The sequence below is a fragment of the Mesocricetus auratus genome, unplaced genomic scaffold, assembly GCF_017639785.1.
Source record: "Mesocricetus auratus isolate SY011 unplaced genomic scaffold, BCM_Maur_2.0 Super-Scaffold_100022, whole genome shotgun sequence".
Classification (NCBI taxonomy): domain Eukaryota; kingdom Metazoa; phylum Chordata; class Mammalia; order Rodentia; family Cricetidae; genus Mesocricetus; species Mesocricetus auratus.
This window is the reverse complement of record NW_024429203.1, coordinates 4,104,106-4,128,768: the sequence shown is the minus strand read 5'-3', so window position 1 is coordinate 4,128,768 and position 24,663 is coordinate 4,104,106. Positions and strand designations below refer to the sequence as shown.

The following is a 24,663-nucleotide window of genomic DNA, read 5'->3' as shown; positions in this document are numbered from 1 at the left end:
GCTGGCCAACAAGCCCAGGCATCTTCCACTCCTTTCTCAGGCCCCACCCCTGGGGCTACAGACATGTGTCTCCATGCCTGGCTAAAATTATTTGCTGCAGTTTGAAACTCAGCATCCTCAAACTTTACTGACAAACAGTTTATCAACTTTATTGGTTCTGAAATGATTTTTTAAAATACTCAATATATTTTAATTTGCTAGATATATGTACGTGGAATACCTTATTTCTATAAACCAGTGCCTGTATAATTTACTATGCTTTAAAAACAAATTATAGTATACAATTGTTATACAATATATAACATAGTTTTAAAGAATTTTGGTGTATATGTTTACCCATAAAACTATCAGCAGAACATATATCATTTACTTTAAATGTTCATTGTTCCTCTTAGAGTCTAGCTTTTCTGACCATAGTAGTCCATTCCTTAGGAATCCATGAACTAGGTTTTGGTATTATAGATTTATACTGTTTCCTGACGTTTCTTATAAATGGAATCATATGTGTATAGACTTTTAATTTTATTTTACTTAGTAATAGCCTTCTCGGTCACATAGACCATTAATATATTGTCAGTTAGAATGTGTTAAAATTATCCTTGCCTTCCTTGGATGAAACTGAGTAGGCCACTATGTATTGCATATATATGATTGAATTCAGTTTGTTAATACTTATTCATTCTCTTATTTATGTTTGTAGTTCTGGGATTGAACCCAAAGTCTTTTGCATACTCAGCTATCACCTCAAGCTTTTTTGAAGAATTTTGTGATAGGATCTGACTATGTTGCTCAGGTTGGCCTTGAGCTTGCAATGTTCTTGCCTCAGCCTCCCACCTAACATGGCTTAAAGTCATGTACAACCATGCCTGATACTGAATTTGTTAAGGCTTCATTGTCTGTCTTCTGGAAGTGTTGTATGGAGCTGGCAAAATTGTTTTGTTGAATGTTTTTAGCAATGCATCTGTGAAGACTGATTCCTAGAGATTTTAATGTAGGAAAGTTTCAACAACAATCTTGTTTAGAAGTGATGAGAACAGATGGGCTCACATTCTCTCCAATCTCAGTGCTAAAGCGTCTCAATATAAAGTGTGGTACTTGCTAAGACTCCATCATAGGTCTCCTTTATCTTAATTGAAAAAATCTTGGTCTATGACTGGGGTTTTCATGAAGGATATTAAATTTTTTGACAAATGTTCTTCTACAAGTATTGAGATATGAATTTCTCCTGTATTCTTTTAACCCTGGGCATTGCATTAACAGAGTATTGATCTGACTTTGCTCCTTTGGAGTCATGTTCAGGGCTTCATGCTGTGTTTCTATGTTTTAGGAGTGAAAATTCAATATGCTAGTTTTGTGAAGACAGTGTCCATGTGAGTGGAGCATCCTAATCTTCGGTTTTCTGTCTTGCAATATTGTTCTGCAGTTGCTTAATTTCCTGAAGTGATTCCAATCTTTTCTAACCAGACACATAAATGAGAAACTTATGTGAGTTTTCTGACAGTGTTAGCTGGCACACATAGGAAGTAAGTTAGTTGTTTGCAATCCCACACCCTTGTGCTACATCTGGTCTTCCTGAATCTAAGCCTCCTGGACTCCTAGAGCAGGTGGCTGTATCTGGGCTTCAACTTCTTTGTATAATCTAGAAGGAACTCCATCTATTCTACCTTGGAAGATGCCATCTTTAATTCAGTTTTTGTCTAAAAATTTTCTCTAATGGATCCCAACTCAATTCCCTGATTGTAATCAATGTATACTTTAAAAACTCTTGCTTTTAATTAAGCATACCTTTTGGAAGTTGATCACTATATTTTCTATAATGGCCACAAAAGCTTCTAGCCAATATGCTCTCCTATAATATGAACTTGTAATTTTTTCTTCCTCAACATGAGGTGGCCTCTAATTTCCTTCCTTCTTTTTGTTTTTGAAGATGTTTCACTTATTGTTAGTTAAGATATACAGTATTACATATCATTTTCAAATAAAATTTATTTTTGTTTTTAACCCCATCTCCTGAACCCATGACTCTTAAATCTTCCTACCCACACCATGAACTTATTTATGGCTCCTGTATCATGTTGCCCTTCTCCATTTATTTAGCACAGAAGATAACAAGGATGTGGAGATAGATGCACCATTCATTATATACTGCCATGAGCATATGACCTTGTACAGCTATTATGGAAATCAGGATGAAAATTCCTCAAAGAAAGTTAAAAACACAATCTGGAGAGATGACTTGGTAGATACAGTAGATAGATTACTTGATGTACAAGCATGAAGGGACCTGACTTTGGATCACAGTGTCAAGTACAGGGTGGGTATAGACACATTTGTCTGTCATCCACAGGACAGAAAGTATCCTAGAGTCTCACTAGCTAGCTAGTCTACCCAATCAGTGATCTCCAGTTTCAGCGAAACACATTATCCCAAAATAAATAGAATATATATAAATGATTGATAGAGAGATAGTAGATAGACAGACAGACATACAGATAAGGCAGAGAGGGATTGGAAAAGACACATGATGCTTATTTCTCTCCAGAGATAAACATGCAATGTAGAGCACAACTACATACTTATATTTATACACATGAGGATAGCACATCCTATATATTCCTTTTCAAATTGAAAACAAAATGTAACCCAGCAATAACACTCCTATGCATATTATCATAGGACTCTGTATTCTACCACAGATACAGATGTACAACTGTTGCTGATTTCTGCATTTTTACAATAGCAAGAAAATAGAGATAATCCAGATGTCCATCAAAAGATAAATGATTAATGAAAACATGCCATGTATATATTTGGGGCAGTGTATTATTCTTGATATGGTTTAAAACACCTCATTACCACCTACGTGTGATGCCTGTATAGTACCAAAACAATGACCAGAATAGCAGGGATATGCCTAAGAATGCAATAGTAGTATACATATCTTGACAGTAGACAACTCTCTACTTGGACATAAGGCTGCTCAACAGAAGGGAAATCATGTCTGGTATTAGAAACCTAGGCAACTACTCAAGGATAGCAAGGTCATACATATTCAATAAAAGCCTACTACTATCACTTTACAAAACTAGTATACTTCCTAACTGCCTTCTAAATACATATTCTTATACCACAGATTAATAGGTCTCATCCCTTCATTATAAAAGCTTCTCTTTAAAATAGAAGGATACCATTACATAACTGGTAAAAATGCAAAGAACAACTGACCATGGAGTAAACAGCCCCATTGGATACATCTATGATATAACCCTTGCACCTAACTCTCATGAAGCATAATAGAAATAAGGATGTTAAGATTTTAGGGGAAGAAAATTAAATCAAGAACAGATAAGCAATTTAAATAAACCTATAACCCCTATGGAAATAAAAGCAGTCATCAAAAGTCTCCCAACCAAAAAAAGCCCAGGTCCAGATGGCCTCAGTGCAGAAGTCTACCAGAAATTCAAAGAACAGCTTATACCAATTCTTCTCAAAGTGTTTCACACAATAGAAGCAGAAGGGTCCTTGCCAAACTCTTTCTATGAGGCTTCAATAACCTTGATCCCCAAGCCACACAAAGACACAACTTAGAAAGAGAACTTCAGACCAATATCCCTCATGAACATTGATGGAAATATACTCAATAAAATACTGGCAAATCCGGTCCAAGAACACATCAAAACAATCATTCACCACGATCAAGTAGGTTTCATCCCAGGGATGCAGGGATGGTTCAACATATGAAAATCCATCAATTCAATCCACCATATAAACAAGCTGAAAAAGAAAAATCACATGATCATCTCACTAGATGCTGAAAAACCCTTTGACAAAATCCAACACCCCTTCATGATAAAGGTCTTGGAGAGATCTGGGATAACAGGAACATACCTAAACATAATAAAAGATATATACAGCAAACCAACAGCCAACATCAAACTAAATGGACAGATGTTCAATGCAATTTCTCTAAAATCAGGAACAAGACAAGGCTGTCCACTCTCTCCATACCTTTTCAATACTGTACTTGAAGTTCTAGCCAGAGCCATACCATAACAAAAGGAGATCAAGGGGATACAAATTGGAAAGGAAGAGGTCAAACTTTCACTATTTGCAGATGATATGATAGTTTACATAAATTACCCAACGAACTCTACCAGGGAACTCTTACAGCTGATTAACACCTTCAGCAAAGTGGCAGGCTACAAGATCAACTCAAGAAAGTCAGTAGCCCTACTATATACAGATGGTAAAAGGGCTGAGAAAGAAATCAGAAAAACATCACCCTTTACAATTGCCACAAACAACATAAAATACTTTGGGGTAATGCTAACCAAACAATTGAAAGACCTGTATCACAAAAACTTTGAGTCTTTAAAGAAAGAAATTAAAGAAGCCCTCAGAAAATGGAAAGATCTCCCATGCTTTTGGATAGGTAGGATCAATGTAGTAAAAATGGCAATCCTGCCAAAAGCAATCTACAGATTCAATGCAATCTCCATTAAAATACCAGCACAATTCTTCATAGACCTTGAAAGAACAATAATCAATTTTGTATGGAAAAACAAAAGACCCAGGATAGGCAAAACAACCTTACTCAACAATGCAACATCCGGTGGCATCACCATCCCTGACCTCAAGCTCTATTATAGAGCTGTATTCCTGAAAACAGTTTGGTATTGGCACAAAAATAGACAGGTAGACCAATGGAATCGAATTGAACACCCTGATATTAACCCATACATATATGAACATCTGATCTTCAACAAGGAGCTAAAAATGTACAATGGAAAAAAGAAAGCATCATTAACAAATGGTGCTGGCATAACTGGATGCTGGCATGTAGAAGAATGTGAATAGACCCATGTCTATCACCATGCACAAAACATAAGTCCAAATGGATCAAAGACCTCAACATAAATCCAGCCACACTGAACCTCTTAGAAGAGAAAGTGGTTGGTACCCTTGAACGAATTGGTACAGGAGACAGCTTCCTGAACATAACACCATTAGCACAGACAGTGAAATCAACAATTAATAAATGGGACCTCCTGAAAATGAGAAGATTCTGTAAGACAAAGGACACAGTCAGCAAGACAAAAAGGCAGCACACAGAATGGGAAAAGATATTCACTGACCCCACATCTGACAGAGGGCTGATATCCAAAATTTACAAAGAACACAAGAAGCAAGTCTCCAAAACACCAAACGATCCAATTTAAAAGTAGGGTACAGAACTAAATAGAGAATTCTCAATAGAGGAGTCTAGAATGGTTGAGAGGCACTTGAGAAAGTTCTCAACATCCTTAGCCATCTGGGAAATGCAAATCAAAACAACTCTGAGATACCATCTCACTCCTGTCAGAATGGCTAAAATCAAAAATACCAAGACAACTTATCCTGGAGAGGTTGTGGTGAAAGGGGAACACTCCTCCACTGCTGGTGGGAGTGCCAACTCATACAGCCACTTTGGAAATCAGTATGGAGATTCCTCAGAAAAACGGGAATAAACCTACCACAAGACGCAGCAACTCCACTCTTAGGCATATATCCAAAAGATGCCCATTCATACAACAAAGATGTCTGTTTCACTATGTTCATAGCAGCATTATTTGTAATAGCTATAACGTGGAAGCAACCTAGATGCCCCTCAACTGAAGAGTGGATAGAGAAAATGTGGTACATTTACACAATGGAGTACTATTCAGCAGAAAATAACAAGGGAATCCTGAAATTTGCAGGCAAATGGACGGCACTAGAAGAAACCATCCTGAGTGAGTTAACCCAGTCACAAAAAGAGAAAGATGGCATGTACTCTCACATATATGGATTTTAGACATAGATCTGGGGGAATCCCAGCCTACAATCCCATGGCCAGAGAGTCTGAGAAACAGGATCTTCATTCAGTGGCTGATGGAAGCAGAGGCAGACTCCCACGGCTAAACACTGAGCTGAACTCAAGAAATCCAGTGACAGAGAGGGAGGACTGATGACCAAAAGGGTTAAGACTGGGCTGGTTTAACCCCCAGAAACAGCCAACTTGACAAGGGTTAGCTCTTGAATCCCAGGCTGATGCCATGGATTCCAGCATGGGACTGATCAAGACCCCCTGAATGTGGGCGTCAGTGAGGAGTCCTAGGTAATCTATTGAGCCTTGGGTAGTAGATCCGTATTTATCCCCGGTATACAAATGGACTTTGGGCTCCCATCCAACAATGTGAGATGCACTCTCACCCTGAACTCTTGGGAGTGGGTCTAGTTCCTGCCCTGGATGAAATGACAGACTATGGACACCTCCATGGAGGGCCTCACCCTCCCTGGGGAAATGAGAGGATATTGGGGGGGGGGCTGGTGGGAGGGCACGGGAGGAGGGGAGGGAAAGGGAGAGGGACCTGGAATTGACATGTGAATCAACCTTATTTCTCATTTAAATTTAAATTTAAAGATAAAATATAAAAAAAAGATTGTAGGGGCAGAAGACCAGGAAGCATGCTACAAGATTATGTCTCTTAAAAGTGATGCTTCAATTGTGATACATTAACAATATGGCTGCCTAAAAGAGACCAGAATGAGAACACCAGTAGACTTGCTAACATGTAAGAGGCAAATCTCACAGGGCCCCACCCATAGACAAAGAACTCCAGAAAGCTGAGTAATCCCGAGTGGAGAATCAGTTGTCTCTAGGGATGAGCTCTAACTGGTTGTATAAATGGTCAGCCCTGAAATCAGATATATACAAACAACACTAAATAGATTTATCAGGTTATATTTTGTATTTACACACACACACACACACATATATATATATATATATATATATATACATATATATATATAAAGAGCTCATAAATTTGAGGAATGAAGATGGAAAGTTGGAGGGAGAAAAGTGATGGGAAAATGATATATCCATATTTTAATTAACAAAATAAATTGCAATGAAAGTATAAAAACTAAAGGACAGCAACTGATCACAGAATAGAAGAAGAAAAGAAATATGTACTTCCGTTTCATTTTGACTCAGGGATGCCATCAGATTCTATTCAACAATTCAGAAGAGATCCCTGAATGTAAATTGTTGAAAGTGGAACACAGCAGACTTCTGTGAATTAGAAATGAGACTGAGAGTAAGTCTCTAGTTTTAGTTCTGGTTTAAACTTGACAGGATTTGAACATGTCAACTCATCCTTGCAACTCAAAGAAGTCATCTAAAATTTCGTTTTTTCTTTCATACCACCTCTATTATGCACTGTCATCTTCACTCTGGGAAATGGATCGGTTCTCAAGGAAACTTGGGGTTTCCTTTTGGGTTCTCAGGATAATTTAGAAATGGACTCAGAAGGAAGCTTGCTAACAATATGATTAGACAAAAAAGAAAAACAATGAACCAGGGCAGATAAAATGAGAATCTAGGTGGCTCCTGGGAGGAGAGGATGGAGGAAAAGAGGAGAGAAAGCTGTGTCTATGTCGCGACCACGACCAACAAGGAAGATGCAACTCAGGAATCCTTCTCACAAGCGGTTTATTCAGGACCTTGATGAACAATGTGGAGGCAGCCACGGGAGAAACCCCTCCTGCTCCCTAAATAGCCAAGGCCGGCCAACCCTGAGCAGCCACGTGTGCGCAAGCCATAGGCTCACCAGCATGCCTAAGCAATCTGATTAAGATGGCGTGACCCCGGTGGGATAGGAGAACACCAAATAAGGAGTTGTTTGTTACCGAGAGCACTCACCATCGGGATGGTGGAAGGCTGAAGCCGGCGCCATCTTTAAGGTGCTTAAGGAGCGGCATGGCGCAGCTCTCCACATGTCTACTGCAATGGAAGACAGCTGAGTGGTGGAAAAGGAAGACTATTTGAAGAAGAAAATAGAGATAAAGTTATCTCCATGACAAGATGGGGGGTTATTTCAGAATATATCTGTGCAGGATTATCAGGATTATTTCTCTCACAGGCAGGGGTTGAGGTACCATTCATGCAACTAGTGTTGTTCAGTCAAAATAGGGCGTACAGGGATACTGCTAGTGGTACTGATTTTAGGATAATGGAACTGCCAGCCTCAGCAAAAAGGGATATTTGAGCTGGAATATATCATGGGATAGGATCAGTTCCAGTATATAAAAGAAAAAGAACTAGGAGGAATAGTTACTTTTTTCAAGTTTGGACTCAGTGAAAGAAATGGACTTTGCAGTGCTGCCTAATGGAAAGAATGATTACAAGTATCTGACCTGAGTGACGGGAGTCTAGAAAAGAAAAGTACTTTATCTCATTAGAGACATTAGTCTTCTGTTCTCCTTAGGCTTTCCTTGATGGAGAGGATACATACTGGACTCCTGGTCAGGTGATTGACAGATATAGCTGAGTTAACTTAAAAAGACAGTAATGTGGAATGTTTTAGATAGCTTAAAATATCAAGTCTCTATTCAGGGCTAGAAATAAAATTTAGATTCTGTTTTTGTTTTTTATTATTATTATTATTTATTTTTAAATTTAAATTAGAAACAAGGTTGCTTCACAAGTCAGTTCCAGGTCCCTCTCTGTTTCCCTCCCCTCCTCCTGTGCCCTCCCCCCAACCCTCCTAATAGCCCCTCATTTCCCCAGGGAGGGTGAGGCCCTCCATGGGGGTGTCCATAGTCTGTCATTTCATCCAGGGCAGGGCCTAGACCCTCCCCCAAGAGTCCAGGGTGAGAGTGCATCTCACATTGTTGGATGGGAATCCAGTTTTGTTTTTTAAACAGAAGGAAGTAGCTTGACCTAGTGGCCCTCAGCATAACTCAGACACCTTCACTCTTCATATAGTAATTTAGATCCTATGGATCATCGTCCCTTCCTAGAATTACCAGGGAAGCAGGAAGGGGGGTCCAAAGTTGACCATGAGAGAGGGGACCATCCTTAATTAAGTTGCTAGCCCCTGTAAAGGAGCTGTGTTCATAAACAGCCTATGGCTTTATGATTTCCAATTTGCTTTGGTTTAAAAGAACACTTGAATGAGACTGGGGAAAAGAAGGAAATTGAAATTGGATATTTATTCCCTTGGGTCTTTTCATATTATTGGTATAGTGACCATATTCCCTACTGGAGTTAATAACCTCTCTCAAAACCAGAGTTTTTCTGTATAGCTCCATAAAGTGCTCCTTCAGGCTCAGGAGTAGTAATTACATCTCAGTATGACTGGCCCCAAGGTACAGCATTATGCTTCATCATGTTCTTAAATATTCCTTATGTCTTTGTGACTAAATCTTTTAAAGAATTCTCCTGGAGTTATCCTATTTTAAACATGCCATCTGTTTCCAGCAATGAAGCTAACCCTGATGTCCAGATTGTCCCTGGCATTGCTACGACATAAAATATTTTCTAATTCTATCAGAGAAACTTTTGTTAGATATGATTCTTTGTTCCTCACAGATCCTCCTTTATAGAATCAACATATTCTTGACATGATATAATAAATCTCTTTCCACAAGCAAATGCTTGCACACAGCGCACACGCATCAACAGCATTCATTTTCTCCATTCACATGGCTTTTACAAAGGATTGGAATTGGCTTTCTTGTGTTGATCCAACTGACATTCACCTTCTTGCCAAAGAAAAGATGTAAGGGATAAAGATAAAATTCCTTGTATTTGTGCTTTCCATTTTCAGAGTACATAGTCAATGGTGGTATGGTTCAAAGTACAGCACAAACTAGCCATCTACCCTAACTCTGATGCCGACACACAAACTGAATTTTGATCGTTTTGAACTTGGTGGGGTATTGTCACCTCAGATAATACAATGAAGAAAATCCCTCACATTACCTTGAGTTTTAATCAGTTCCAGAGGGAGTCAAGTTGACAACCAAGATCAGCCATCATAGTATTCTTATGTGGTTGCTGTTTTTGAGACAGTCTCTTTCACTGTGTAGCCTTAAGGTCATTAGTCCCATGGCTAGTTTTCCTAAATGCTGGGATTACAGGTGTGAAACACCAGAAATGGTGAACTGATAATGAACTCACAGGCGAATGGACCATTAGGATACAGAGCACTGACGAGCACAAATATTGTCAAAGGAAACTGAAGAAACATAAAGAAATGGAAAGGTATTTTGCTCATAGTTTACAAGTAATTTGGAAAAACTATAGACACTACATTTATCTATAGACAATAAAATTTCCAACAGCATTTTGATTAGAAATAAACAACAAACAGGAAGCAATCCTAATATTTGTAAGGAACCAAAACATTTCCCAGTATCTACAGCAACCTTGTGCAAAAAGTACATAGCTTAGCTAGAGGCATCACCTGCCCCATTTCAAAATCTCCTGTAAAGTTTTAGCAATCAAACATTAGAAAGAAAGTTAGTAAGGATCTTGTGTCTCCTCTTGGCCTCTCCATTCCTGACTCCAAAGCTCTACACGTTGACCTGTTGACGACCACAGACCCTCTAGCTGCTAAACATGTTTCTGAAATCCAGGACCTGTCCACATAGCCAAGGAACTGGCCCAAGAAGCCTCAGGCACCAGAACATAGCAGACACCCACAGGGTGGTCTATAGATGTGAGAACCAGTAGTTAGGATCTAACAAATCTTTAGCTGGCTTGATGTAAGCCGAGGGCTTTGTAGGAAGTAGTTACATGCTGACTGCCTAGGGATGAGGGCTGACTGGCAAATCGCGAATAAATCTGAAAAATAATCACGGATGATAGTTCCAATTTCACAGTTAGGGCATTTAAAATTGATTATTGAATGTGTTTTAAATAACTGCAAGTTCTGGTGCAATATAATTAGGAAAAATTGTGTCTTTAAAATGTATTCAGGAGCTACCAAGATGGCTCTGTGGGTAAAGGCGCTTGCATTGCCCTGATCATCTCAGTTCAATGTCTGGGGCCACATGGTCCAAGGAGGGAACCAATCCCTGAAGGCTGGAAGTTGTCCTTTAGTTTCTGCGTGCCTTTCCCCACCCCAATAAATAAACAAATAAATAAATACGATTTCAATGTGTTTTAAAGTTCTCCAAGTCTCACTGTCCCTATGTACTACTTCAATAACAGCAAGGATCCTCATGAAGCAAACTAATCCATTTTGTAAGAAGTATTATCTACCCACACATCATATTCTGCTCTTAAGAGCCACCCTGTCATTACTTATGCCCAGAAATTCACATTGTCTTTTCTCTCTCCACTTACTTTGAATGGTCTGTATTTATTTATTATTAATTTTCTTTGTTTCTTTACACCAAGTAATGTTATATTGTCTGTCTCAAGAGAAAACTAAGGAGTTACAATAATGAATCATTAACTAGTCTTCCACTGTCTGTCATGGAATAGGACTTCCCTGTGAGAAGGCCTCTCTGTAACTGCAGTGAATTTCAAATGAGACAGCTACTGTTCAGAGATGAGGGAGTGTGTGTATGTGTATGCCAGTTATCACACAAAAACACTGATTTCCTTTTGTCTTTTCAAATCTCTCTATTCCCTACGAAATTTTCCCAAGGTTTGCTAAATAATAACCAAAATCGCAGTTCCTCTCTACTGAATGTTCTGTCAGAGTACATGCATTTTTATCATTACAGTGACCACATGAGAGATGGAAGAAGCTTTCGTGAATATGATTAGAAAACAAATAAAGTCAAATACCTGTATTAACCCAGCACCCCAGAGTGAGGAGTCTGTGCATTGGGGGCCAGTTGAGCAAACTGAGACCAGTTACATAAATGAATCTTACATAGAACATCTGCTCTTTGAAATACTTTTCCTACCACTTGCTGATACTTGGAAAAAATTTTGATAGATTTTAATATTTTTGCAGCAGTGTCACAAAAAGTGTGCAGGTGATACAGACAGTATGTAGTCATTCTAGGCTGCTGTAGCAGAATATCACAGGCTGAAAATGCAAACATTATTTCTTATGTTTCTGGAAGTTCCTCACAGTGTGGTGAAAGTGTGGCAGGAGTTTTCCTTCTGGTATGTGGATGGCTTTCTTTCAGCTGTACCCTCCTCTCAAGGGTCTTCTCCCATGACGTAATTACTTTCCTCTAGAATCCACCTACTGATACCTTCGTATTCATGTCTTGTCAGGGATTTCTTGGAAGTGAGAATTGCACAGACTCCCCCTTGGTGTGATTATTAATGTTGGCTGTCAGCTTGACACATCATATTAGCCTGCAGGCACATCTGTGAGAGCATTTCCTTGACTACATTTTAATGTAGAAGGCTCAGCCCACTGTGGGCATTACCATCCATAGGCTGATGAGCCAAGGATATACTGACAGCTGACTGTGAGCCTGGAGCAAGCCAGTAAGAAGTGTTCCTCTGTGGATTCTGCTTTGGTTCCTACCTTGGCTTTCTTGGATGATGGACTGAATAGAGCCTGTAAGCCAAATAAACCTATTCCTCCCCAAGGTGCTTTTGGTCATGATGTTTATCATAGAAACAAAGAAGCAAACTGGGACATTCGTTTTCCCTTGTTTTTGCTATTTGATATTTGGAGGAATATTAATCAAATGTTTTCTACAATTTCTGAAACAAAGATCATTAAAGTTTTCTCAGATTAGACATGAAGTCTATGTTTAGGAGGAATCGTAGAGGAAAGTGTCATTCTTAACAAACCCGTCATATCCAACTGTATGTTTTTTGTGATGAAACATACATTTTATATAGGATTGCATTTATTAATAATTTATTGCAACTTTGTTTTTAATTTGATTATAATTATCTAAATTCCTGTTTATGGGACTTTACAGCAAGGATGCAGATGGTAAGGGTGCAGAATTCTGAGCTACATCAGTTAATATGATGTTTAAAGGTTAAATGGATATTTAAATGTTTTCCAAACAGAGGGATCAATTTGATGCTCACATTGGGGGATAACTTTTTATTCTTAAGTAAGTAGTACAGAATTTAACTTATAATTGTGAAAAGATGTTCCCCAGACTATTGAAATAATTTCTAACACTGTAACAAATACCCAAAACAGCTGACTTATAAAACAAAAAAAGGCAATTTTGCCTCACAGTTCTAGAAGATTCAGAATAAGGTCAAATGACACCATGGATTTGGACTTGTGTAAAAGAAGAGGGGGACAAATTTCATAGCATGAAAATCACTTCACTTTATGACCAGGAAACATGAGAAACAAAGAAAGGACCTGTGTCTCCATCAAAACAAGGCTCCCAGTGACATGAAAAGCTCCTATTTGGCCCAGCCTGTTTTAAATCTCATAATTTCCTGATATCACGATTCTGGGAACCATATCTCAAATGTATGGGTTTGGAGGAAATATTTGGGTTCCAAACTATAGTAACCTGCTTCTAAAAGGGAAATTGTGTTTCTCTACTGTGTAAATATTTGCCTATTTTTGGGGAGAAACATGACAAACTGCTGAACAATTTAAAATATGAATTTGATAAATATGGATATTACCAGAAATATGCAATTGAACAGTATATACATTGATTTTGAAAGCACATTGGGTATTGTTTAACCATTTATCTTATGTATGGGTGAAAAATTGTAGTCTAGTATTTTGCAACAAAATATTCTTTGAGACAAGGTTTTACTGTGTAGCTCTGGCTGACCCAGAACTCTCTATGTAGACTGGCCTTGAACTCACAAGGATTAGCCCACTTCTGCATCTGGAGTGTTGGGAAATAAAGATGTGCACCAGTATGCCCAGCTCAGCAGACATTTAGAAAAAGCAATATTACTATTATTAGAGAGCTCTTGGTTTGAGGGTTGAAGACACCTGGATTTATGGATTTGATCTCACTTCTGACATGTTGTACTCCTGAAAAGTCCTCTATAAATAAAAGCAGGGTGTGTGTAGCAGTGTTTCTTTTTACTTTGTTCTTTTCTAGCCTCAAATCTCAGTTATTGGGATAGAATCTAAGAATTATGTTGCTTATCATATTGATTTCTAGAACGCAAAAGTCTAAATTAGCTTATGAAATAAACTACAGTCAACCACATTTTACATATTTTAGCTGCTAATGGAGTTCATCTAAGTAAGTTTTTAACCTAAAAACTTTCGTTTAAAATAGCAGGTTTAAAGCTATATTTCTCCCTAACTGCAGTTTGTTCTGACAGTAGATGTGATAGGTATCTATCTTGACAAAAGTCATCACTTGGTCTTCTCAATCTTTTCCAAGATGAAGGTGACTTGGGTTCTTACATGATCATGAAAGGAGCAAAAACAGAGCAGTAGTATGGGACACCTGGTTACATCAGTGACTTTTTATGTCTGTGATAAAATGCCATAGCCAGAGACTCTTATAGAAGAAATGACTTATTTTGACTTATTCTTCCAAAGGGCTAGAAATCCAAAATGGCGAGGAAGGCAGGCATGGTATAAGGAGCAGGAAGCTGAGAAATCACACCTCAACTGCACAAAGTAAGTGGAGACTAAGAAGCAGTAGTGGGAGAAGGCTATAAACTTCACCTCCAGTGCTGTAAACCCTCCTGCAGGGCTCCATACCCCAAAGTTCCATAATCTCCTTAAACAGCACCACCCTCTGGAGACCAAGTGCTCAAACACATGAGCCTGTGGGAACATTTCTCATTCATATCACAATAGTGGGGTGAGGGAGAAAACTCAAGGAGATTAAGAGATGAAGGGCATTCATCAGCTTGTGAGTGAGGGCTTGAACTGCCTGACAATTTGTGTCTCTGGGTCTCTGCTGTACCTTGATTCTCTCTCTCTCCATCTCACAAACTTATGACTCATAGAACATTCTGGGCTTTGATTCTCTGCTTTCAAGAGTATAGGTTGCTGTGAGGTGCTGAGGTATTTGACCAAACTCAAAGGGAGTGTGGGTTTTGTCCACATCAGCTTAGGATGCCTGTGAGCCATCCAGAGGCAAGTAGCCTGTGGATGTTAGTAGATGAATGTACAAGTTAAGGATTCAGGAAAACATTGTGGCTAGAGATAAAACATGAAAATCATAGGCTATTAAAAGGTTCTGAAGCCTTGGGACTGGTAGGAGATGAGCTAGAAAACCAGTGTTGACAGGAAGAAGACAGCTGAGGGCAGAGTCATTTATCTCCATCCCTGCAGTAGAGCGTTTAGGCTCTCCTGTGTTATATAACAAGGACAGCTGGCTGGAGGACGAGGCCTAGGAGAAACATCAGACAGAGTGAAACCATCCTACTTTTATTTTCTACTGAAGGCTGCTCTAATTTTCCCCAAATACTGCTTACTTTAATATTCTCCCTTTTTATTTTAGTTCTTGTAAGTCTTTAATCTCCTAATTTCCAGCATTTATCTTATCCTAAAGGTTTTTATTGCTAGTCTGTTAAAAATGTATTTATTAGATATCATAGAATTAAAGTAACCTCCCCACTATTGCTTAGATTCATAGCTGGGGTCATCCTTGTGGATCTTTGGACATTTCCTAGTTCCAGATTTCTCTTTAAACCTATAATGGCTTCCACTACTTTAAATACTCTTCCCCTATAAAGAGATTGATGACTACCTTAAATGCTATCCTAGAGCCTTCATCCAGTAGCTAATGTTAACAGAAATGGAGACCCATAGCTAAGCCCTGAGCCAAACTCCTGGAATAATCCTGTTGTAGAGAGGAAGGAGTGATGAGCAAAGGACTCAAGACCATGCTGGGGTAACCCACAGAAACTGCTGACCTGGGGAAGAGAGAGCTTGCAGTTGTAAAGCTGGGAAGCCAGCATTGGACTGAACCATGCCCTCTCAATGTAGGTGCCAGTAACAAGGCCTGGGTAGTCTATGGGGCCTCTGACAGAGGAAACAGTATTTGTCCCTAGTGCACAAATGGACTTTGGGAACCCATTTCCCATGGAGTGATACTATTGCAGCCCAGATACAAGAAAGAGGGCCTAGGCCCTCCCCCAAATGATGTGACAGACTTTGATAATCCTCCATAGAAGACTTCACCCTCCCTGAGGAGTGGATGGGGGATGGGATGCAGGGTTGGTGAGGGGCATGGGAGGATAGGAGGGAGAGGGAACTGGGATTGATATGTAAAATGAGATTATTTATAACCTGAATACAATTTTATTTTTAAAAAAGGATATTGATGCGGAAGTCCTGTGTATATGTCAATAAAGCACTGTTGGCCAATAGGGAAGCAAGATAGGTGGGACTAGGAGTCCAGGAGGACTCTGGGTAGGAGAAACACAGGGAGTCATCATGTAGCCCGCCAGAGAAGTAAGATGTCCGTCCTGTAAGAGAAATACTTAGATGGGTTAAATACTTAAGTCAGAGCTAGCCAGTAAGAAACAAGCAAGGCCAACAGCTTCATAATTAATACAGCATCTTGTGTGTTATTTGGGGACTACAACGCGGCAGAGCCCAGGCAACTGGTGGGGAAAAAACCAAAGCGGCTGACAAGGAAAAGACTTCCCTCTACAGGATATCATAGAATTAGTATTTTTATATGTCTGTCTATCAAGTCACAAGGAAACCAAGACCATAAAGTCCCTTTATCCCTCTTTTGTAATTGACAATCACACTTGTTATGTTTAACCAGATCTGGAATCAACCAAAATAAGAATATGGGCAGGTCTGTGAGATTCTTTGCAGGAAGGGTTACCTGATGGGGAACAACCTATGTCAAGAGTAGACAGCATCTTCGGTCAATTCAGACATAAGGAGTTAGAGAAAAAACAAAGCAGCTTGCCGGCCTGCCTTCCCTTCTTGTTGAGTAAATCTGTCTAGACACTAGTATCAGAATCCAGAATCTAACCTCTTCAAGTTCCAAGAAGACAAACTGTCAATCATTCTCTGAAAGTCTTTCAGGCCTTTAGCACAAGATTAATACTACTGAAGGGTTCTGCTTCCTAATCAATGCTGCCAGATTCTCAGCCTCTCTAGCTAGTAGACAGCCATTATTGAATATGTAGCCTCTACTGGTTGTAAGCTGTTCTACTGAATTTCCTTCATAATAATGCACACACACACACACACACACACACCTGTTCTATTACTCTAGAAAACCCTATGTAATACAGCACCACTGTTGTCTAGTATAAATGCCAGCTGTAAATGAAGGATGTGTGTATATGTTATCTTTTTACTTTTTCTTCTTTCAAGGCTCTAGAGTCCTGGCCCTGGAACTTGCTATATATACCAGGCTGGCCTTGAAATAATAGAAATCCATCTGCCTCTGACTCCCAAATGCTTGAATGAATGTCATATACCACCATGCTTAGCTTCTTTCACTTCTCAGTAGTTTTAGTTAGGATAATTGGGAATTTTAAGTCCAAACTGCCTTTACTAATAATCACATTAATTATTAACACTATTTCAAAATTAGGTTATAGACTCTATTCTAAAAGGAAGCATGTTCAAGGAAAATGAATGTGTGTGTGTGTGTGTGTGTGTGTGTGTGTGTGTGTGTGTGTTTATTTGTATGTCCAGGCATGTGTTGGAGTTCAAAGGACAACTTGTCAGAATTGGTTCTCTGCTTTGATAGTGTAGGTTCTGGGGATCAAGCTTAGGTTATCAGAATTTCAGCATGTAACTTTCCCCCTGAGCCATCCAACTGGCTCAGAAAATATCCCAGTGATTATATGAATATATTACAGTTTCGTTCATCTCAGTACAGAATTTTTTCTCCTCAAGATGTGTGGTGGCGTTTCTTCTGAAATCTTAGAGAAACGGTAATTTCATTTGTATTCAGTGTATTAAAGAACAAAGATTCAAGTCTAAGAAAGTTGTTTTGTTTGTTTGTTTTCCCCCTCTCTAGGTAATCATTTTCTGCTGGACAGGATTTGTTATTGTTATCATCTGGCATCTGACCTGTTGAAATTTCATTTTCCTGGAAAAAAATTCAAAATTCTCTTCGACAGAGACAATGCTTACTGAAGCCCTTTTTGCTTTGTTTTTCCCTGTGTTCAGCACTCTCCCCCTGCTATCCATTGATCTTGCATGTAGTGTCTCCAGGATCATTTTCCTTCTGTTGTCATTTTATTTATGACTGTATTCTTCATCTACTTTCCTCTAAGTGCTGGTACAAAACTTTTGGTTCAGATTTTATCAGCTTCTCAGCACTTTTCACTATCCAACTTCCTAATCATGGCTTGAATACTGCTTTTATTTTTTTAATTTGCAGTCACGTTTATTATCTGAATGTGTTTTCCTATGGCTGAGTAGTAACTTCTAAAAGCATTTGGTAACTTCTGGAATCTCACTGAACACTTTCATTACAAAGGCAGACATTTGTCCAATTCCTTAACTCTATTTCTTTTCCTTTGAGATGCTGAACTACTGAGTTGATCTGTTTTATTTTCAAGTAGAGGAATATAAAGGAAATGTCACAGCTATACCACTCTGTCTTGCATGGACCCTAACGACAGCTGACAGAGACCTGCTGCCCTATTGTTTCTGTTTTATATGACAGGAAAGCATATAAACCAAGCCCAAGTCTTACTTTTGTGTGGAACTGAGAACCATCAACTCCGGTACATTTCCTGAATCAAGGTGGCCTACTTAGAGTTTGTATTGTGATAAAACACCATGATTAAAAGCAACTTGGGGAAATTGTCTCACAGTGTGTCAGGGCAGGAAACTGAGGCAGGAACCAAAGCAGAGGCCATGGAGGGATACTGCTTGCTGCCTTGCTCCTCATTCATGCCTTGTTCAGCCTGCTTTTTAAAACATCCCCATGCCACCTCTCCAGTGTTGACACCACTCACAATGGAATGACCCTCCCACTTTAATGAAGAAAATTCCCCGCAGGCATTCCCTAAGGTGAACCTGGCTGGGGCATTATCTCAATTAATGAGTCTAGCCTGTGTTAAGTTGACATAGAAACTATCCAAGGGCAGTTTTTAAACTCCTGCCTCTATTATGTACTCCCTTTAGCTAAAAATTCTGCTGTAATTTATACCACTAATTCCCCACGTTCATTGTTGCTTCATAAACAATAAAATGTGTTCATTGTCCCCTTACCTCAACTACTTAGGTCTCACATGTTCCAAAACTGGACTATTGCCCTTTACAAGACTATAGAATCTACATTACATTTTCTTGGTCACTTTAATAGAAATGAGTTAGCGATTGGAGTGTAATAAAGACAGTTAAAGTTTTATTTCAGTGAAATTGCCAGGACTTTTTACACTAGTATAGTCCCATAAGAACTGTAAGCTACTTTTGCAAAAATTGCCACTATCGGGAGATACTTATATATGCACATATAGGCTGTCTATGAAGAATAGAATTTTATTTAATTTGGTGTCGGAAGTCTAGGGGCATAGTATTGACACTGGCTCATTTCAGGTCTTCTCAGCTGCATGGCAATGGCGTTAGCAGGTGTTCACATACATGAAGCCAGAGAGAGGCAATGGGTAGGGACAGGTTCAAGTTTTTCCATTAATTGTTTAATAAGAACTAGCAGGGCTTCCCAAGAAACATCTTTATCCCTGGGCTGCTTGCTCCTATTGAAACCTGACACAAACTAGAATCATCTGGAGAGGAACCTCAACTGAGAAAATGCCTCCATCAAAGTGCCTGTGAGCAAGCCTCTAGAGTGTGTTCTTGTTTAACAATTGATGTGGGAGGGTTCAACTAACTTTGGATGGTGCCTCTCCTGGGGAAATGGACCTAGGAAAGCAAACCCAGTAGGCCATTAAACAGCGCTCCTCCATGGCTTCTGCTTCAGGTCCTGCCTCCAAGTTCCTGCCTTGACTTCACTTAGTGATGAACTATTACCTGGAAATGTACGATGAAATAAACCCTAAATTTCTTTTGGTCATGGTTTTTATCACAGCAGTAGAAACCCTAAGATTGTCCTGTTAAAGGTATGCGTGTAGTTAAGCTAAGGACCTCCCATTAAGCCCTGTTTCCTAATAATTCATCATTTTTAAAAGGGGCCAGGCTCCATACATATGAAGCCTGGAGGAGACAGAAGAGAGACAAAACTATTCAAGCCACAGCAATGAGAGTGAACCGCTAGGACAATGTCTCCGCATCTCATTCTCCTGGCTAGGCTGTATTTTTGTAGCTCTCCATATGTGTTCATCCATCAGCTTTCTGTTACCACTTTCACGACAAATAAGATAATTATATTTTCTTGCTGACTTCCAAGCTGCTTAGCAGAAGTGTCGATCAGTCTCTGCACAGGCCCGCTTCTATAATTAGTTCTGAGTAGGTACCTGTGTCAGTGGCACCTCAGTCTCCTCCCTAACTGCTGTCACCATGCCCAGCAGACCATGCTCAGTGTAAGACCTATTTAACAGTCTCAGCTGTTGAACAATCATGTTAAAAGTATTTGCAAATCTCCTCTTTTAACTAGAACTACCTCTTTCTCTAGCCTAAACTGCAAAATCGTAAGCAAAACCATTTCACTTGCTAGTTTCTTCTCACCCTTAGGGAAGTTTGAGTCAGACCTGAGCTTAGAAAAAGAGACTTATGGCACAGGTACCTTCCACCTAGCAGAAGGGATGAGCTGTAGAGAAGAGGACAGGGCATGGATGCAGGTCAAGAACAAAGCTGATAGACTTCTCCTGCCTTGAGCCTGGGTTTCCATAGTTACCTACACACTACCATCATTTAACTAAGTAGTTGGGGAGGGTCTTCACTGCAGTTTGACCAAAGTGAAACTGAAACCGCTGTTTGAAATGCAACTTGTTTGGTCTGTCTCTGTTGCAGTGCCCTAGGGCATTCATTGATCTTGTCCCCAAAGGATGTTGGAGGGAAGAGAGGAGGAGGATGACCCTTTCAATGCCTTCCCCACTTTAGGCTGGCATCCCACTTTCTGAAGTCACTTCAACCTGTGGGAGAGTTTTCTTTAGTCTTACTTGTGAGGCATAAAGGTCTCAAGTAATTTGTGCAAAGTCACAAAACAGAAAGTGCTCCAGCCAGGATATGTGAACCTGTATCATTTTCTCTCCATTCTACTTGTCACATTAGCACGAAGGCCCACAAGCTATGGCCCATCAGCCACATCTGACCTGCTACCTAATACAAACACATCCAAGGTCACTCATCCCTGCCTTCTATGTGGCTCTTGTGCTAAAAAGACTAATGAGTAGCTGTAGCAGGGAATGTATGGTCCACAGTCTAAAATTTAACAGATCGCATATCTCTACACCATGACATGGGCTGGGCACACTTCCAGGTGCATTTAAAGAACATGAAGTTTTGTCACAATCCACGTGATGATGCAGAAGGTCCCTGGTGATGCCCAAGATCCTAAAGAGTGTTGCTACTCCATAGCTTGTCTGTCATGTAGATGATATGTACACAGGGCAGAGCAACCTGAATGTAACCTGTTCAATTTTCTCTGTGGCTCCCGGGGCCAATAGAAGGAAAAGACCCCCTCCAGTTACTTACCTTCAGGGTAATCTAGGTATAAACTATATGGGTTCTGTTTCATTGGGTGTGGAGCCAACAGCAAGCTAGGCTTAGGCTGCTATATACTTGTCAGTGTACTGAGGAAGTCAGAGCAGCTCCAACTTGCCCTTTCAGTCAAATGTGAGTCCCAGTCTTTCAGATGCTCCACTGTGATTCTCAGCCCCAGCTACACATGGAGATTCACTGGAGAGCATAGGAAACACCTGAGTGGCCCTGAGAATCAAATACCTAAGGCAGCGTGATTCTCAAACTAAACGTCACATGAAGAGCCCTTCAGAGAGAATACACTAGAATGTTTGGACATGGGAACCAGACAACAAAATTTCGGAAGTCTTCCAGATGATTCCATTACACATCCAATGCTCTGATCACTATCTATGATGAAGTATGAAATTCAAGACTGAAGGATTTGATGTCTGCCTATAACTTTCAAATTTTGTACAAAAATATTATATAAAAATTATGTTCTCTCTCTATCACACACACACACACACACACACACACACACACACACACACACATTCTTCCCTGCAAAATTATAAGCAAAATACCAGTCGTACATTCATATTGCCAAAATTGAGAACTACTTAAGAAAGTTTTATTTGGTTCCTGGTTTCAGTTCATCATTGAGAGGGCAATGTTGGAACAGACCTGCTTATGCCCTGTAGTCCAGGAGGCAGAGAGGAAAATGCTGACACTAGCTGTTCTGTTGTTCTTTCCTGATTTCTTCCACCTGGGTGCTTGGACTAGCAAAGGTGTCATCCACACTCAGGTAGGTCTTCCCTCCTTAGTGAAACCCTGTCAACACTCTCTCACCAATGCACCCAGATGTGAGCTCTAATACTCTCCTGGGAACCTTTAAAAATCCATCAGGATGATAATCAGAATTTACCATCACAGGGAGTAGCGTTAAGACTGTAACGGAACATTAAAAAGCAGTGAGCATGTGTTAATCAAGGCACATGTAGCTTCTCTATGTGTTCTTACCTCTTGCCACTACATCTGGCTCAAAGGCTTGAGAATAATTTTATTAAACTTGTAGCGTTTCTGTAAAATTAGAATTATTTCAGAAACCAACAATAGAAACACAAATTAACACACATCTTTTAAAAATGTGATTTTATCTGGCAAGTAGCTGGTGCCTTTAATGCCAGCACCCCCAAGACAGAAGCAGGTGAATCTCTGTGAGTTTTAGGCCAGGCTGGTCTACAGAGGTCTTTCCAAGACAGATAGAGATACATAGAGAAACCCTGTTTCAAACAACAAACAAACAAACAAACAACAACTACAAAAACCAGCAAAACAAACAAAAAGACTATGATTGTGTTTGGCAATAGTTTAGGTGAGTGATTATTGCCCATGCTACGTAAAGTTCAGCTCTTAGGGAAGAAGCAACAGACTCCTTTCTGGCATGTGCAGGTGGTGGACCATTAGTTTCATGTTATAGACTGCCCGGTGATGACAGAATGCCCTGTGTGTATATGTTTGTCTTATTGGTTGATAAATAAAGCACTGTTGGTCAATAGAGAAGCAAGATATGTGGCACTAGGAGTTGAGGAGGATTCTGGGAAACAGAGGCACAGTCAGTCACCATGTAGGATGTGAAAGAAGTAAGAGGTCTGGACCCTGTCTCCTCCGGTAAGAGAATACCACATGGAAATACTCAGATTAGCAGTTAGGGGTTAATAATTAAGTCAGAGCTAGCCAACAAGAAATCATAGAAAATGGCCAACAGATTCACAATTAATATAGCGTCCTGCATGTTCATTTGGAACTGACGTGACTCTGGGACCAGGCTGGCAGGAAGAATCTTGTTACAGTCTGGCTCCCATGTTACCTGACCTGGACATATTAATTGCAGGGGACAATGTACTACAGGAAAGATGGAGGCTCTAGGGGAATGTGTTTTAAATGTTCTTATTTTTACCTAGTCTGAGGACTTCTTGCTTTTCCTTCTCTGCCATCTGTTGGCCACTAAGCATAGTCATAATACCAGGCTTGCCAGTCCTATGTTGCCTCATCTCATTCCCACCCATCTGCAACTGCTGCCTATCTGGAAACCCAACCTCCTAGCACCATTAGTATTTGGCCTTGGAGTTTCATCTGGCTGTGAATCATGCTGCTTCTTTCCATGTTTCTTATTTCTGAGTACTTGTTTTATCTTTTCCTTTAACTCCACATTTGTTTATCAGAAACCAGCAACTGTTAAAATTTCCACACCTAAGGCCAGAGGAAGAGGCAGAAATTGATCGTCAGAGTTATTAAGTTATTTATTAGAGTTACACTACTGGTAACAAAGCAATCGGGATCCGGCCTCCCCCTAGCTCATGATAGGTCTATATTTTTCCACTAAAACCCTTCTTAAAGCAGAGATCTATCCTTGTACTCATGGTCAAAGGAATATGATGCTGATGTCTGCTCGTCTAGTCATGGAGTAGAGGTCTCATTGTGTTTGATGGAATTCCGGAGCCTAGATGAGAAACTACCAGGAGACATATGATGGTTGTGTCTGTCTTCTTTGTTTCTCTGAAGCTACTTTTGACACTGTAGATAAGCATGTAAGAGAGTCCTGTGATTTCAGTGAAAATATGATTTCACTGTCAATGTGGTATGTGATAATTTGTAAAAGAAACACACCCCATAAAGTGACAGTAGTCTTTGAGCAAAGTTTACTTTTACAGTAAATTCTGCCCCCTTCAGGGGTGAACACTGAGTTTTGCGGATAGTAACTCACCTGCAGAGGGAGGCACATGGTCACATACCCTGCCAAGTTCTAAGTAACTCTTGCCTCAGCTCCCAAGAAAATTTTCTTCTGGTTTAACCCAATTTCTGACTTCTGTTTCCAGGTGCAGATATTGAATGGATGCATTTGAAGTCTGTACTACCCCAGTTTGTCTGTCTTCAAGGGACAGATGTTGTCCTTGCACAGGAAGCTACCTCCCCGTGTCCCACCAGTAGGCACCTATGGTGATAACAAATTTGAAACTTCCCCCACTCCAACTCTACCTTTCTCATCTGCTTCCTTTCTAATGTCTCACTGCTTCCAAATTAGGTCACTGCCTGTGAATGAGTTCTTTCAAGTAAGGGTATTGAAGACCCAGAGCAGGACAGAACTGAGGATAGACAGCTGGCAGGTGACAGTCTTGCAGGTCCAGCCTTGATCCTCTGACCATGCCTTTTCCCACTGTATCATACTTTTGAATCTGATTTAGAAAGGCAGCAGCCTAGAGCCATGCCTGCATCCATGGCTCTACCACAGCAGGAGTCTATGTAGAAGTTCGTGGCTCATGTTGCCACCAAGGGCCCTGTGGTTGCCTGGAATTAGGTCTGTCATCTGTCGCTGTTAGTGGCCAAGGGCCATGCTGCA

General features: G+C 40.0%; 1 long non-coding RNA gene across 2 annotated transcripts in view; it reads left to right on the top strand.

The window, feature by feature from the left end:
* LOC121133423 overlaps window positions 1-24,289 on the top strand; it is a 38,840-nt gene extending 14,551 nt beyond the window's left edge. For both annotated transcript variants that reach the window (XR_005870253.1, XR_005870252.1), the window contains exons 3-4: window positions 14,280-14,360; window positions 24,143-24,289. This is a non-coding gene — a long non-coding RNA (uncharacterized LOC121133423). The remainder of the gene's footprint in view (window positions 1-14,279; window positions 14,361-24,142) is intronic.
* Window positions 24,290-24,663: the final 374 nt, after the last annotated feature.